The 17,999-nt window shown below is 39.2% G+C and overlaps 1 protein-coding gene across 3 annotated transcripts in view; it reads left to right on the top strand.

The window, feature by feature from the left end:
- Positions 1-409: 409 nt before the first annotated feature.
- The window catches only part of LOC120416770 (solute carrier organic anion transporter family member 5A1), a 137,631-nt gene continuing 120,041 nt past the window's right edge, over positions 410-17,999 (top strand). For 2 of the 3 annotated variants that reach the window (XM_039578627.2, XM_052707189.1), the window contains exons 1-2: positions 410-1,266; positions 6,366-6,967. The gene's annotated coding sequence lies outside the window, so the exon portion shown is untranslated. The remainder of the gene's footprint in view (positions 1,267-6,365; positions 6,968-17,999) is intronic. The other variant, XM_052707190.1, reaches the window with a different exon arrangement.

Below are 17,999 nucleotides of genomic sequence, written 5' to 3'. Positions count from 1 at the left end.
AACTTAACTTGACTGGTTTTACTCAGAACTGCCATTTTGAAGCGTCCATTTCCCTCTAATACTTCTACTTTCCACCAGACGGCGACCCAACATAACCCTGTTGAAACCAACCCACATCTATGCTCTACACCCAACCACCCACTAGTGTCACTGTCAAACCCCAACCAACATGAGAGAGTCCCGTCAAATGATGCAACAAAACATCACACTCACACAATCACCCAGCTTTCGCTCTCTCATTTCAAAACAGCTGACCACCAACGCGATGCTTTCTCGGCGTTGTGTGTACTGTACCGTAATATTTATGCTCTCTCCCGTTCGGTCTTCGCTCTCGCTCTCATGCTGCTCGCATGTATTGGTGCGGTCTTTCCTCCCCATATGTTTGCGCTTGCCAGCAGCCACAAACGTCGACGCGATGTCAGTCCGTGAGGAGAGTTCGAAGAAAGTGTTAAAAATACGACGTCGTTCCGGGGGTCCGCAACCCTACACAAAAAAAAGTGACAAAGTGACACTTGGTAATGAGAGGAAAATTACTAATAAATAAGTTAAACATTTTTCAAGTGGAGCAGAATCTAGGATAAAAGAATAAACGTGTAACGTTAAAGATTTTGAGTGGAAAAGCGAGTCCAATTTTCCAAATTTTCACTGGACCCAAAAACTCGAGTGACATAATTTTGGCCTCTGTCAACATGAGAAAATCGAGAAAAAAATCGTCGTCGAAATGTTACGAAAGTGCAGCGTAGCAAAATCCTGTCGCCGTCGTCGTCGAGCCTCGATGGAAGGAAAACTAGTTTGAGTTGTGTTGGACTAGTTTCGTGTTCTTCTTCTTCCCGTATTTCTGCAATCTCCAATCGAGTGGAGGAGAAGAGAAAAAAAAACAACAAGGAAAATTTTCTTTGTTACCCCCCACTTTAGTGTACGACTCGTGCGTGTTTGTGTGATTTGTGTTTACGTTTTTCCAAACTTCAGTTTCCGGTGTGTTGTTTCTTGAGATATTTTATTGATCTTTCTTCTTTCTGAAGACTGTGTGTTTTGTGCATTACTTGACGTTTCAAGTGTTGGGTTATTAAATATTTACGCCCTGCAGGAGCAACACTGTGAATGGTGACGAACTTGCACCCCCTTAAGAACCTGCTGAAGGAGAAGAAAAGAAGGAAAGCAAACAGAAGAGTGGGAGGAGGAAAAAAGGGGGAGACCAAGTTCGACGACTACCGTCGGAGGAGGAAGTAGAGCTCATCATAGGGATTGCAGGGAGAAAAAATCGCTGTAAGTATAGCATACAGGTCATTTGTAGAGAGTCGTGGTTTTGTGTACGGACTTCAAGTGGGAAGTAGTGAACTTTTTTTTTTGTTTTGGAGCAACCGAGAGGAATTTACAAAGAATACCAAACTTGTTTTTTAACTTTATTTTTGGTTTATGAGAGAAATTTAAACAAAAATTCAACAATGTTTAATATGAATGGTTACCATATTTATTAACCAGCATTGAGTTTTTTAAATTATAGATATGACAAAAACTTTCAAAAGTTTTTGTACCAGCCTAAGGTACTTTAATAGCTTTTCACTATTTCAAATATTTCTCAACTTTTCATGCTCATTAATACAGTCCAGACTCGTTTATCCAAAAGCCATGGCAAAGAAAAACACCTCTGATAATCGTATCGATTTTTTCGTTAATTGTTCATGATTAGATTAATTGAGGCTTCGGATAATCAAGTTTGGACTTTATACCTATTTCGGCCATTAAAATTTTCAAAATTTTCTGTAAAAAACAGAAGGTAATAAAATTCAAAATCTAAGTTCGTTTACTAATTGAAATTACTTGATTCACCGATCAACTCCAATTTAATAACAACAGTCGAATTCTCCTACACTTGAAATCTTATCCAATATAAGGGAATTAACCCTTCCTCGGTCTATTTATATTATCAGATTATCGGAACTTTGATCATACTCACAGCTTTCATTAAGTGTTTTCGACTATTGAGCAGGTCTCTAGGATTTCGGTCATTCGATTTTTTTTTTGTATTTTTTAATCCGACTGAAACTTTTTTGATGCCTTCGGTCTGCTCTAAGAAGCCATTTTGCATCATTAGTTTGTCCATATAATTTTCCATGCAAATTTGGCAGCTGTCCATACAAAAATGATGTATGAAAATTCAAAAATCTGTATCTTTTGAAGGAATTTTTTGATCGATTTGGTGTCTTCGGCAAAGTTGTAGGTATGGATACGGACTACACTGGAAAAAAATGTTACACGGAAAAAAAAATTTGGTGATTTTTTTATTTAACTTTTTATCACTAAAACTTGATTTGCAAAAAAACACTATTTTTTTTTTATTTTTTGATATGTTTTAGAGGACATAAAATGCCAACTTTTCAGGAATTTCCAGGTTGTGCAAAAAATCATTGACCGAGTTATGAATTTTTTAATCAATACTGGTTTTTTAAAAAAATCGAAATTTTGGTCGCAAAAATTTTTTAACTTTATTTTTCGATGTAAAATCAAATTTGCAATCAAAAAGTACTCTAGTGAAATTTTGATAAAGTGCACCGTTTTCAAGTTAAATCCATTTTTAGGTGACTTTTTTGAAAATAGTCGCAGTTTTTCATTTTTTTAAATTATTGCACATGTTTGCCCACTTTTGAAAAAAATATTTTTGAAAAGCTGAGAAAATTCTCTATATTTTGCTTATTCAGACTTTGTTGATACGACCTTTAGTTGCTGAGATATTGCAATGCAAAGGTTTAAAAACAGGAAAATTGATGTTTTCTAAGTCTCACCCAAACAGCCCACCATTTTTCAATGTCGTTAACTTAGAAAGTAATGGTCCGATTTTCAATGTTAAAATATGAAACATTTGTGAACTTTTCCGATCTTTTCGAAAACAATGTTTTCAAAATTTTCGAATCAAGACTAACATTTTAAAAGGGCGTAATATTGAATTTTTGCGACCAATATTACGATTTTTTGAAAAAAAAATCAGTATTGATTAAAAAAAATCATAACTCGGTCAATGATTTTTTGCACAACCTGGAAATTTCTGAAAAGTTGGCATTTTATGTCCTCTAAAACATATATAAAAAAAAAAAATATTGTTTTTTTGCAAATCAAGTTTTAGTGATAAAAAGTTAAATAAAAAAATCACCAAATTTTTTTTACCGTGCATCATTTTTTTCCAGTGTAGTCCGTATCCATACCTACAACTTTGCCGAAGACACCAAATCGATCAAAACATTCCTTCAAAGATACAGATTTTTGAATTTTCATACATCATTTTTGTATGGACAGCTACCAAATTTGTATGGAAAATTATATGGACAAACTAATGTTGCAAAATGGCTTCTTTGGGCATACCGAAGGCACCAAAAAAGTTTCAGATGGATTAAAAAATACAAAAATTAAAATTGAAGAAAAAAGACCGATTTCGTAGAGAATTGCTCTATTGCAAAGTTATAATTATATCAAATACAAGTGAGCAAGCATTTTTTATTCGCTATTGATGTATCTAAAAATGTTGTTTGAATAGCGGCAATCTGCAAAATTGACGAGAATAGGTCAAAAAGCTTGTGTATGTGACGAAAATGTGTATATTTTCTCTACAACACGTATTTTTTTGAAAAGGGGAATGTGGCTTAAAATTACTAGTAATATTACTCCTACTTATATACTCATACCCCATGACTTTCACTTTACTCAAAAGCTATGTACTTGAACAAATATTTTCAAATGCCTTATTTTATTGCAAAAACTATACGTTTTGATCAAAAACTGTTTCCAATCTATGTATAATGTTTTGTTTTTGGCAAAAAATGCTACATTAATTAAACTATGAATGAGTTGACAAAAGATTTTTTGAATGATGAGCACTGCGACACTTTGTTCTTCAATACTGTGAACAAAATCGAGCTATATATTTAAAAATCAAATCCTCTAATCTTCAAATCTTGAAGTTTGCAAATCTTTAAATCTTTGTATCTTCAAATCTTTCTTCAAATCTTTATTCTCAAATCTTTGAAACCTTTATATCTTCAAATCTTCCTTCAAATCTGTAAATCTTTATCATTAAATTTACAAACTTTCAAATCTCTAAATTCTCCGAATATTGAACTCTTTAAATCTTCAAATTTGCAAATTTTTATTTCCCTATCATCAAACTTTTAGAACTTTATATTTTCAAAACATCAAATATTCAAATCGTAACTCCTTCAAATCTTGAAACTTTGAAACCTCCAACTTTTAAATATTATTTAAAAAATGGGTAAATTTCTATGAATTTCATAATTTCTCTTCTTGCAGTAAATCATCAATAATAAACATTTCTGGTAAAAGGTTCATTCTGGGGGATGGATTTTATGGGATTGTGGCCAATATGGCGATTGTAGAATATTTCTACAGTTTTTTTTGAATAGGTCCTATAAACATATGAAAGACAACAGTTTATTGGTCCTTTTCAAAAAATACTCTGGATTTAGAATATTAATTTGGTAATGTAACATACAATCAACCACTCGAATTGGACTTCTATGGAGTTGCTAAACTCGAATTCAAATAATATCAAATATTAATATTATTTGATTTGCACATGGTTTGGTTATGCAAGCTATATCACATTTTTATGATGCAATGATATCTTACGTTTTTCTCCTGAACAATTCGCTATTTTTATTTTCATTTTCCTTTTGAAAACTAGCCCGAGAAGTATCTTAATTTAAACTTTTGACATTTTGAGACATAAAGTTTCAATAAATGTTTTACACAGAATAACAATTATGGTGCTGTCAAAAATTTGCTAAATATCAATGAATTAAGATAATTTGTGTTTCTTTAAGTGTTACGTTACATGGCGAATTGCCAAATATCAACATTAAACAATGTATTCTAAATAGTTAAGAATCGATTCCACAGGTTTTCTAGCATAAATGTTGAAGGAGGTTAAATAAAATTTGCATTATTCTTAATAGACAATTATACCATCTATTGGCCTATCACATATAGAATAAAAATAACAACAGTATTTTTTTAATTAATAACGTGGTGTCTATCAAATAAACTGCAAAATGCAGTTTTTTGAAGTTTTGAACCTTATTTTTATATTTGTTTACAGTCATCCCACATATTCGGAACACCCACAAATTCGAAACACTTTTGTGATAATTTGTCAATAAATGCCAAATGCATCTTTTCTGTCGCCCCTACTTTTTAAGGACCTTCATTTTGATATTCTTTTGCTATTTCACTAGTAAACGTAGTACCTTTTAAACAAAAACTGCATTTTAAGACTATTTTATCCAAAGCAGTAAAACACTGCCTCTAAATATCCTGTTCCATAATTGTGGGATGTTATTGTGCCTCCCACAATTGTGGAACACCTGAATTTAACTGATAATTTCACAAAAGTTATCTGACTATGCGTAAATTATCACGAAGCTTGAGATTCATTGGTTTCAGTGTGTAAAGTCATTATTTTGTTATATGTACTCCTGGAGAGATCCAAAGTTTGTTTACATCCGTAAGAAAAAAGTGTTCCGAATTTGTGGATTTCAAGGGTCAATGTTTTTCTTTAAAAAGGATATAATACGTAAAAATTCGGTAGATCTGTAAACCGTTCCGAATATTTGGGATGACTGTATCTTTTTTCAAAGTTAAGTTTTCATAGATCAGAAGATTTCAGTAGTTTGATATGTATGTTCAAACTTGATTTTGTGTTGTATTACTTTTTCATTCATGTTCATTTTTGCTTTTTCTTTATTCAATTAAGTTATTACATGAATAATGATTATTCATATCTTTTTAAAACTTGGTTTGTTAGCTTCTAGCTTTCCCAAGACTAGCTCCATTGTACTAACTTTGGCACCATTATTCCGCCATTCATGCGACACAACCATTTCCTCCCACAACCTCACCACCACCACCAACAACCCCATCTCGTACTGCTGCGCACATTTTGTTTGGCATTACCTTCGATTACCTTCCTTTCTGGTTCAGCAGAACTATGAAGTCAGAAGTCAACAGTGTTGGTGTAATCGCACTCGCTGTAGGGAAAAACAGCTTGTTTTTCCCCGTTTGCCTTGGAAGACTTTGTTATTGTTGCTTTTGTCACTTCACAGATGGTGGTTGTGTGTGTGTGTTTGTTTTGACTTTGACTTGCACTATTGACTGCAAGTTATTTATTGATTTGTTTGTTTGACTTATGGGTTTGGGTTTCTCTCAATTTTGCTCCAGTTTAGCTTTTTTTTGTCTGTATTACCCAAAGCCATCCAATTTCGTGCAATGTCATTCAGCTGTTTCAATACATTTTTCTTTCCTTTTTTTCTTTCTTCTCTCCGTATCTGTTTGTGTGTGCGTTTCGGGCTCCCCAACAGAATAATGGCCTGGCGGATGGTGCAATCGGAGTGAAACCGAGACAAACGGTGACGACCGACGACCACGTCCATGTATGTGTGAGTGCACCAGCTTAAAATCGCGGCCGAAATCGCGTAACAAGATCGCAACAACTTTTCGTCGTCGGCAGTGAAGGGGTGAGTGAGTGAATTGTTGTTGCGGCGGGTTGATGCAAAGAGAATGAGCTTTTGATTTTGTGTACGTGTGCCGCAGTGTATGTGTGTTGAGCCAGCAAATTTATAAATAATGTTGAGCGAAAAATAGTGCAAAGCTTAGCGCAAAAATATAAAGTGGTGAGAAGAATTCTGGCGTGTGACCGCAAAATAAAGTAAATAAAGAAGCAAAGTATAGTGCAACAACGAAGAGAAGAACATCTAAAGAGGTTGAAGCAGAAGTAAATAAGAGGAAAATACTTCAGGAGAAGCAAAAATATAGTGCACAGCATTCAGCTATTGCTTTGATGAATGGTTGGGAAAGAGAGCAAGAGAGTCGGTGAAAAAAAAAAGAGTGGTCGCAAAACAAAGAACTTCGTGGTGAAGTGTGTAAGAAACCGCGGAATTGCTCTTGGTCTAATGGAAAAAAGGTAGGTAGGTGGGTTTGGTTCGGCTAGTTCTGAATAATTCATTAGATTGCTTGGGAGATGAAGGGGTCAAATTATATGGGTCTGGTGTCCATTCATGGGTTGGGATAGAAGGAAATCGACATATTAGCTAGAGTGGTGAACTGCAGTCAATGTGGTTAGTTTTATGCTTCACTGTGATTGAAGAACTAGAAACAGATACTATGCCAATAAGTTCTTTAAAAAATGTTACAGTTTTATATAAAAAAGTATTTTCATTACAAACCCTTTTCTAAACATTATTTTGCAGGCCAAAAGCTGTTTCAAACAAATAATTCATGTATTCATGGAATAGAATACGTATATTTAAATTTTCATTTTTTTATATGTTTTAAGGGACTAAAAAAAACATCTTCTGAGCCGTAGTGCATCATGGTGCAAAATCTGGTTTAGGAGATATGTTTTTTTTGAAAATATAGTGTTTTTGGAAAATATAGAAAGTGAGTACAAAAAAAATGAAAAAAAATCATTTTTGAAGCATAATCGAATTTGCAATCGAAAAGTCCTTAACATTGTTTTGATAAAATGTACCGTTTCCAAATTATAGCTACCGTAAAACGGGGTGACTTTGATAGCCGGGGTGACTTTGATAGGTTTGCGATTTTTCCGCAATATGAAGAGTACAATTAAAATACGTACATAATGGTTTAGAATCATACTGACCGTGGTAGGGAAGTGTTCGAAGTACCTCAAGAAGAACTTTTCATAAAATATTGAAAAGTTTAAAAAGTTAGTTTACTATAGTTAAGAAAATGTTGATGATAGTCATTATTTTAAACTTCTCAAAGTGTCATGATTTTCTCAATGAACATGATTTTGAATCGGAAAACGGAATGCATTTTCGGATTCTTTGGACAATTTTCTACTAGGAGAAGGTTAAATAAGTTTGTAAATAATAAATAATATGTGTTTTTGAAACACAATTAAAAAAAAAACTCCAAATTTATAGGCAATTTCAGTTGAACAAATTTCATGTAAAATGTGAAAACTTGTGATTCGTGCTTCGAATCCAGTACGAAATGCAATATAAATCGATAGTTTTATAAACAAAACTAGTTTTATATAATTTCAGGCAAAATTCTGACTTTTTAACAATTTAATCTAAAATTTATATGTATTTTGTTAAAAAGCTTATAAATTTAGTGATGGTACATTTAACGTACAAATAAAGTTTGAATATCTTAAATATGATTTTTACAAGAAAAACTATGACTATCAAAGTCACCCCTGAATTCAAACTAAGAATTTTTAACGTATTATTTTTCTAAACACTATCGAAAAAACTTTTTTCCAAAATAGTGCATGGACTTTGTGTGGCCTATCCCAGTACATGTTTTTTTAAATAATAATCTTGAGAAAAAACCTTACCTGTTGAAAAATATTCCAAAAACAAATTGAAATCCTATCAAAGTCACTCCGGTTTACGGTACCAAATTCATGCATTCTTGAAAAAAATAGATTTTCGGAAAGATTAAAAATATTGTCAAACAAAATTACAAAAACCATTTTAAGATGCAAAATCAAATTGACAATCGAAGATAACACTTATTAATGAATTGCATCGTTATCAATTTTTGAAAAAATGTTTTTTTCTCAGTGTCTTTTAATTGGCCCTTATTTTTCAACTCACGACAACTCGGAAACTATTCGTTCGATTTTCAATGTAAAATATTAAAACCTTTGTATTTTTTTTTCGCTATTTTTCATTATTACATTATAATTTTGATTTTTAGTCTCTTAAATGTCAAAATAAGGGTTTTAAGCCCGTTCAAAAAGTTACTCATAATGCTGAAATTTTGATACATTTTTCATTGAAAAGAGCTTAAAATTTCACAAAAGTATATTTTAACTTTGAAAATCGATATAACAAGTTGAAAAATGAGTGCTAATTTGAAGATAAGACTGGGCAAACCCAATTTTTCGCAATAGATTGACTTTAAGAGGCAGCGGTCAGGTCAACTGAGTCAAAGTACAAAAATCCCAGATCTCAACAAAATTGAAGAGAACCTTTCCTTCGTGAATTATTTTTAAATTTCAAAAAACCTTAGGCCGATGCAAACATTTAAAAAAGTTTCTGTTCCTTGACTCTGGCCATGGTCGAGGGAGATGAGAGCAAAATATAAAATAAAAATAAAACAATATACATTTCAATAAAAAACTGTTGAAACCTTGGGAACATGTTTGCAACATCCTTTAAAAAAAAATCAATTTCAAATGCAAATTATTCTTGTCAATTTTTCTTGACAATATTTTGATTTTTTTCTTCCAAAACTCACATTTTCTAAAATTGGTAACTCCAATACTAGATTTTGAACCATCCTAAACTCTAGCGCATAATTTTTTAGTTGTCTAAAGTACAAAAAAATGAGAAATAAAAAAAAAGTTTTTTGCGAATTCAACTTTTAGTAAACTAAATAAATAAAATAACGGGATTTTTTTTGACAAAGGACTTTGTCTTAAAGCTCTATCTGCGGTGTCAATGCAAAATTTTTCGAAAATGTAGCGTTACCGTCGCAAGCCCTTGGCGTGACATTCTGTTTCTGTTGCGTAGATGCCGTGAAAACTATTTAAGCTAAAAGTTAGCCTCTGGAGGATTTAGTGTCCATCAGACTTTCATCTAAGACGGACCTTAGGACGTTGGGAATTTTATTGCTCACACACACACACACGCAGGTGGTGCACGAACTTGAGAGGAGGTCCAAGAAGTTATTGACGGTAGCCAGAACGGTCACCGGAATACCGAAATTATTGGGAACAATTTGGTAGGATATCGGTCACACCCGGAGTGGCCAGTGCCCTGTGGGAAGGTTCTACCGGGAGGACATTTACGGAACCATACAAATTTGGGCAATATGGGTATCAAAATTCATGGTTTTTGATACTGGTAATGAAAATGACCATTTTGGCAGGATTGGCCACACCCGGAGTGGCCATTGCCCTGAGGGAAGGTTCTACCGGGAGGACATTTACGGAACCATACAAATATGGGCAATATGGGTATCAAAATTCATGGTTTTTGATATTGGTAATGAAAATGACCATTTTGGCAGGATTGGCCACACCCGGAGTGGCCATTGCCCTGAGGGAAGGTTCTACCGGGAGGACATTTACGGAACCATACAAATTTGGGCAATATGGGTATCAAAATTCATGGTTTTTAATACTGGTAATGAAAATGGCCATTTTGGCAGGATTGGCCACACCCGGAGTGGCCATTGCCCTGAGGGAAGGTTCTACTGGGAGGACATTTACGGAACCATACAAATTTGGGCAATATGGGTATCAAAATTCATGGTTTTTGATACTGGTAATGAAAATGACCATTTTGGCAGGATTGGCCACACCCGGAGTGGCCATTGCCCTGAGGGAAGGTTCTACCGGGAGGACATTTACGGAACCATACAAATTTGGGCAATATGGGTATCAAAATTCATGGTTTTTAATACTGGTAATGAAAATGGCCATTTTGGCAGGATTGGCCACACCCGGAGTGGCCATTGCCCTGAGGGAAGGTTCTACCGGGAGGACATTTACGGAACCATACAAATTTGGGCAATATGGGTATCAAAATTCATGGTTTTTGATACTGGTAATGAAAATGACCATTTTGGCAGGATTGGCCACACCCGGAGTGGCCATTGCCCTGAGGGAAGGTTCTACCGGGAGGACATTAATTGAACCATACAAATTTGGGCAATATGGGTATCAAAATTCATGGTTTTTGATACTGGTAATGAAAATGACCATTTTGGCAGGATTGGCCACACCCGGAGTGGCCATTGCCCTGAGGGAAGGTTCTACCGGGAGGACATTTACGGAACCATACAAATTTGGGCAATATGGGTATCAAAATTCATGGTTTTTGATACTGGTAATGGAAATGGCCATTTTGGCAGGATTGGCCACACCCGGAGTGGCCATTGCCCTGAGGGAAGGTTCTACCGGGAGGACATTTACGGAACCATACAAATTTGGGCAATATGGGTATCAAAATTCATGGTTTTTGATACTGGTAATGAAAATGACCATTTTGGCAGGACTGGCCACACCCGGAGTGGCCATTGCCCTGAGAGAAGGTTCTACCGGGAGGACATTTACGGAACCATACAAATTTGGGCAATATGGGTATCAAAATTCATGGTTTTTGATACTGGTGATGAAAATTACCATTTTGGCAGGATTGGCCACACCCGGAGTGGCCATTGCCCTGAGGGAAGGTTCTACCGGGAGGACATTTACGGAACCATACAAATTTGGGCAATATGGGTATCAAAATTCATGGTTTTTGATATTGGTGATGAAAATGGCCATTTTGACTGGATTGACCACACCCGGAGTGGCCAGTGCCCTCGGGAAGGTTCTACCGGGGGGAAATTAATCGAACCATACGACTTGGGGCAATATGGGTATCAAAATTCATGGTTTTTGAAACTTGTAATGAAAATGGCCATTTTGGGGCATTTTCATTAATGTCCCCACGGTAGAACCTTCCCGAGGGCACTGACCACTCCAGGTGTGGCCACTCAGGTCAAAATGGCCATTTTCATTACCAGTTTAAAAAACCATGAATTTTGATACCCATATTGCCCCAAGTCGTATGGTTCGAATAATGTCCCCCCGGTAGAACCTTCCCGAGGGCACTGGCCACTCCAGGTGTGGCCAATCCAGTCAAAGTGGCCATTTTCATTATCAGTTTCAAAAACCATGAATTTTGATACCTATATTGCCCCAAGCCGTATGGTTCGATTAATGTCCCCCCGGTAGAACCATCCCGAGGGCACTGGCCACTCCGGGTGTGGCCAATCCTGTCAAAATGCCCATTTTCATTACCAGTATCAAAAACCATGAATTTTGATACCCATATTGCCCCAAGTCGTATGGTTCGATTAATGTCCCCCCAGTAGAACCTTCCCGAGGGCACTGGCCACTCCGGGTGTGGCCAATCCAGTCAAAATGGCCATTTTCATTATCAGTTTCAAAAACCATGAATTTTGATACCCATATTGCCCCAAGTCGTATGGTTCGAATAATGTCCCCCCGGTAGAACCTTCCCGAGGGCACTGGCCACTCCGGGTGTGGTCAATCCAGTCAAAATGGCCATTTTCATTACCAGTTTCAAAAACCATGAATTTTGATACCTATATTGCCCCAAGTCGTATGGTTCGATTAATGTCCCCCCGGTAGAACCTTCCCGAGGGCACTGGCCACTCCGGGTGTTACCAATTCGGTCAAAATGGCCATTTTCATTACTGGTTTCAAAAACCATTAATTTCGATACGGGACCATCCATAAACCACGTGGACACTTTTTTGGGAATCTTTTAAACCCCCCCCCCTCCCCTCGTGGACAATTGTCCATACAAAAAAAGAAATTTGTATGGATCGTGGACAATCGCCATAACCCCCCTCCCCCCACCTAAAGTGTCCACGTGGTTTATGGATGGTCCCTACCCATATTGCCCCAAGTTGTATGGTTCGATTAATGTCCCCCGGTAGAACCTTCCCGAGGGCACTGGCCACTCCGGGTGTGGCCAATCCAGTCATAATGGCCATTTTCATTACAAGTTTCAAAAACCATGAATTTTGATACCCATATTGCCCTAAGTCGTATGGTTCGCTTAATTTCCCCCCGGTAGAACCTTCCCGAGGGCACTGGCCACTCCGGGTGTGGCCAATCCTGCCAAAATGGCCATTTTCATCACCAGTATCAAAAACCATGAATTTTGATACGCATATTGCCCCAAGTCGTATGGTTCCGTAAATGTCCTCCCGGTAGAACCTTCCCTCAGGGCACTGGCCACTCCGGGTGTGGCCAATCCTGCCAAAATGGTCATTTTCATTACCAGTATCAAAAACCATGAATTTTGATACCCATATTGCCCAAATTTGTATGGTTCCGTAAATGTCCTCCCGGTAGAACCTTCCCTCAGGGCAATGGCCACTCCGGGTGTGGCCAATCCTGCCAAAATGGTCATTTTCATTACCAGTATCAAAAACCATGAATTTTGATACCCATATTGCCCAAATTTGTATGGTTCCGTAAATGTCCTCCCGGTAGAACCTTCCCTCAGGGCAATGGCCACTCCGGGTGTGGCCAATCCTGCCAAAATGGTTCATTTTCATTACCAGTATCAAAAACCATGAATTTTGATACCCATATTGCCCTAAGTCGTATAGTTCGCTTAATTTCCCCCCGGTAGAACCTCCCCGAGGGCACTGGCCACTCCGGGTGTGGCCAATCCTGCCAAAATGGCCATTTCCATCACCAGTATCAAAAACCATGAATTTTGATACGCATATTGCCCCAAGTCGTATGGTTCCGTAAATGTCCTCCCGGTAGAACCTTCCCTCAGGGCACTGGCCACTCCGGGTGTGGCCAATTCTGCCAAAATGGCCATTTTCATTACCAGTATCAAAAACCATGAATTTTGATACCCATATTGCCCAAATTTGTATGGTTCCGTAAATGTCCTCCCGGTAGAACCTTCCCTCAGGGCAATGGCCACTCCGGGTGTGGCCAATCCTGCCAAAATGGTCATTTTCATTACCAGTATCAAAAACCATGAATTTTGATACCCATATTGCCCAAATTTGTATGGTTCCGTAAATGTCCTCCCGGTAGAACCTTCCCTCAGGGCAATGGCCACTCCGGGTGTGGCCAATCCTGCCAAAATGGTCATTTTCATTACCAGTATCAAAAACCATGAATTTTGATACCCATATTGCCCAAATTTGTATGGTTCCGTAAATGTCCTCCCGGTAGAACCTTCCCTCAGGGCAATGGCCACTCCGGGTGTGGCCAATCCTGCCAAAATGGTTCATTTTCATTACCAGTATCAAAAACCATGAATTTTGATACCCATATTGCCCAAATTTGTATGGTTCCGTAAATGTCCTCCCGGTAGAACCTTCCCTCAGGGCAATGGCCACTCCGGGTGTGGCCAATCCTGCCAAAATGGCCATTTTCATTACCAGTATCAAAAACCATGAATTTTGATACCCATATTGCCCAAATTTGTATGGTTCCGTAAATGTCCTCCCGGTAGAACCTTCCCTCAGGGCAATGGCCACTCCGGGTGTGGCCAATCCTGCCAAAATGGTTCATTTTCATTACCAGTATCAAAAACCATGAATTTTGATACCCATATTGCCCCAAGTCGTATGGTTCGATTAATGTCCCCCCGGTAGAACCTTCCCTCAGGGCACTGGCCACTCCGGGTGTGGCCAATCCAGTCAAAATGGCCATTTTCATTATCAGTTTCAAAAACCATGAATTTTGATACCCATATTGCCCCAAGTCGTATGGTTCGATTAATGTCCCCCCGGTAGAACCTTCCCGAGGGCACTGGCCACTCCGGGTGTGGCCAATCCAGTCAAAGTGGCCATTTTCATTATCAGTTTCAAAAACCATGAATTTTGATACCTATATTGCCCCAAGCCGTATGGTTCGATTAATGTCCCCCCGGTAGAACCTTCCCGAGGGCACTGGCCACTCCGGGTGTGGCCAATCCAGTCAAAGTGGCCATTTTCATTATCAGTTTCAAAAACCATGAATTTTGATACCCATATTGCCCCAAGTCGTATGGTTCGATTAATGTCCCCCCGGTAGAACCTTCCCGAGGGCACTGGCCACTCCGGGTGTGGCCAATCCAGTCAAAGTGGCCATTTTCATTATCAGTTTCAAAAACCATGAATTTTGATACCTATATTGCCCCAAGCCGTATGGTTCGATTAATGTCCCCCCGGTAGAACCTTCCCTCAGGGCACTGGCCACTCCGGGTGTGGCCAATCCAGTCAAAATGGCCATTTTCATTATCAGTTTCAAAAACCATGAATTTTGATACCCATATTGCCCCAAGTCGTATGGTTCGATTAATGTCCCCCCGGTAGAACCTCCCCGAGGGCACTGGCCACTCCGGGTGTGGCCAATCCAGTCAAAATGGCCATTTTCATTATCAGTTTCAAAAACCATGAATTTTGATACCCATATTGCCCCAAGTCGTATGGTTCGATTAATGTCCCCCCAGTAGAACCTTCCCGAGGGCACTGGCCACTCCGGGTGTGGCCAATCCAGTCAAAGTGGCCATTTTCATTATCAGTTTCAAAAACCATGAATTTTGATACCCATATTGCCCCAAGTCGTATGGTTCGATTAATGTCCCCCCGGTAGAACCTTCCCGAGGGCACTGGCCACTCCGGGTGTGGCCAATCCATTCAAAGTGGCCATTTTCATTATCAGTTTCAAAAACCATGAATTTTGATACCTATATTGCCCCAAGCCGTATGGTTCGATTAATGTCCCCCCGGTAGAACCTTCCCTCAGGGCACTGGCCACTCCGGGTGTGGCCAATCCAGTCAAAATGGCCATTTTCATTATCAGTTTCAAAAACCATGAATTTTGATACCCATATTGCCCCAAGTCGTATGGTTCGATTAATGTCCCCCCGGTAGAACCTCCCCGAGGGCACTGGCCACTCCGGGTGTGGCCAATCCAGTCAAAATGGCCATTTTCATTATCAGTTTCAAAAACCATGAATTTTGATACCCATATTGCCCCAAGTCGTATGGTTCGATTAATGTCCCCCCGGTAGAACCTTCCCGAGGGCACTGGCCACTCCGGGTGTGGCCAATCCAGTCAAAGTGGCCATTTTCATTATCAGTTTCAAAAACCATGAATTTTGATACCTATATTGCCCCAAGCCGTATGGTTCGATTAATGTCCCCCCGGTAGAACCTTCCCGAGGGCACTGGCCACTCCGGGTGTGGCCAATCCTGTCAAAATGCCCATTTTCATTACCAGTTTCAATAACCATGAATTTTGATACCCATATTGCCCCAAGTCGTATGGTTCGATTAATGTCCCCCCGGTAGAACCTTCCCGAGGGCACTGGCCACTCCGGGTGTGGCCAATCCAGTCAAAATGGCCATTTTCATTATCAGTTTCAAAAACCATGAATTTTGATACCCATATTGCCCCAAGTCGTATGGTTCGATTAATGTCCCCCCGGTAGAACCTTCCCGAGGGCACTGGCCACTCCGGGTGTGGCCAATCCTGTCAAAATGCCCATTTTCATTACCAGTTTCAATAACCATGAATTTTGATACCCATATTGCCCCAAGTCGTATGGTTCGATTAATGTCCCCCCGGTAGAACCTTCCCGAGGGCACTGGCCACTCCGGGTGTGGCCAATCCAGTCAAAATGGCCATTTTCATTACCAGTTTCAAAAATCATGAATTTTGATACCCATATTGCCCCAAGTCGTATGGTTCGATTAATGTCCCCCCGGTAGAACCTTCCCGAGGGCACTGGCCACTCCGGGTGTGGCCAATCCAGTCAAAATGGCCATTTTCATTATCAGTTTCAAAAACCATGAATTTTGATACCCATATTGCCCCAAGTCGTATGGTTCGATTAATGTCCCCCCGGTAGAACTTTCCCGAGGGCACTGGCCACTCCGGGTGTGGCCAATCCAGTCAAAATGGCCATTTTCATTATCAGTTTCAAAAACCATGAATTTTGATACCCATATTGCCCCAAGTCGTATGGTTCGATTAATGTCCCCCCGGTAGAACCTCCCCGAGGGCACTGGCCACTCCGGGTGTGGCCAATCCAGTCAAAATGGCCATTTTCATTATCAGTTTCAAAAACCATGAATTTTGATACCCATATTGCCCCAAGTCGTATGGTTCGATTAATGTCCCCCCGGTAGAACTTTCCCGAGGGCACTGGCCACTCCGGGTGTGGCCAATCCAGTCAAAATGGCCATTTTCATTATCAGTTTCAAAAACCATGAATTTTGATACCCATATTGCCCCAAGTCGTATGGTTCGATTAATGTCCCCCCGGTAGAACCTTCCCGAGGGCACTGGCCACTCCGGGTGTGGCCAATCCAGTCAAAATGGCCATTTTCATTATCAGTTTCAAAAACCATGAATTTTGATACCCATATTGCCCCATGTCGTATGGTTCGATTAATGTCCCCCCGGTAGAACCTTCCCGAGGGCACTGGCCACTCCGGGTGTGGCCAATCCAGTCAAAATGGCCATTTTCATTATCAGTTTCAAAAACCATGAATTTTGATACCCATATTGCCCCAAGTCGTATGGTTCGATTAATGTCCCCCCGGTAGAACCTTCCCGAGGGCACTGGCCACTCCGGGTGTGGCCAATCCAGTCAAAATGGCCATTTTCATTATCAGTTTCAAAAACCATGAATTTTGATACCCATATTGCCCCAAGTCGTATGGTTCGATTAATGTCCCCCCGGTAGAACCTTCCCGAGGGCACTGGCCACTCCGGGTGTGGAGAATATCCTATAAATGTGGTCCCAAGCCCATTGCCCCAAATCATTCTGGTCCGGTGACCGTCCTTACAATCTTCATAAGAACAGAATTCCTCCCAATTTAGTGCACAAACTGTGTCTTTCAATGTGTGCGTGTGTGTGTGTGAGCAATAAAATTACCACCGTGGATCCGCTTTTGTCGAAACCTCGTAAGGCACTGAATTTTTCTGAGGCTATCTGTTAGCTTAAATAGTTCGCATGAAATGTGGCAACATGGTGCAAATTTTGCATCCTCTCCTGTTTTCGTGGAACTGTCACGCGAGAATGTTGCACCACTGTTGCCACATTTCATGCGAACTATTTAAGCTAACAGATAGCCTCAGAAAAATTCAGTGCCTTACGAGGTTTCGACAAAAGCGGATCCACGGTGGTAATTTTATTGCTCACACACACACACGCACACATTGAAAGACACAGTTTGTGCACTAAATTGGGAGGAATTCTGTTCTTATGAAGATTGTAAGGACGGTCACCGGACCAGAATGATTTGGGGCAATGGGCTTGGGACCACATTTATAGGATATTGGCCACACCCGGAGTGGCCAGTGCCCTGGGGAAGGTTCTACCGGGGGGACATTAATCGAACCATACGACTTGGGGCAATATAGGTATCAAAATTCATGGTTTTTGAAACTGATAATGAAAATGGCCATT

The sequence above is a fragment of the Culex pipiens genome, chromosome 2 (genome assembly GCF_016801865.2).
Source record: "Culex pipiens pallens isolate TS chromosome 2, TS_CPP_V2, whole genome shotgun sequence".
NCBI classification, from domain to species: Eukaryota; Metazoa; Arthropoda; class Insecta; order Diptera; family Culicidae; genus Culex; species Culex pipiens.
The sequence above is the reverse complement of the archived record's forward strand: the minus strand, read 5'-3'. Positions and strand labels throughout refer to the sequence as shown.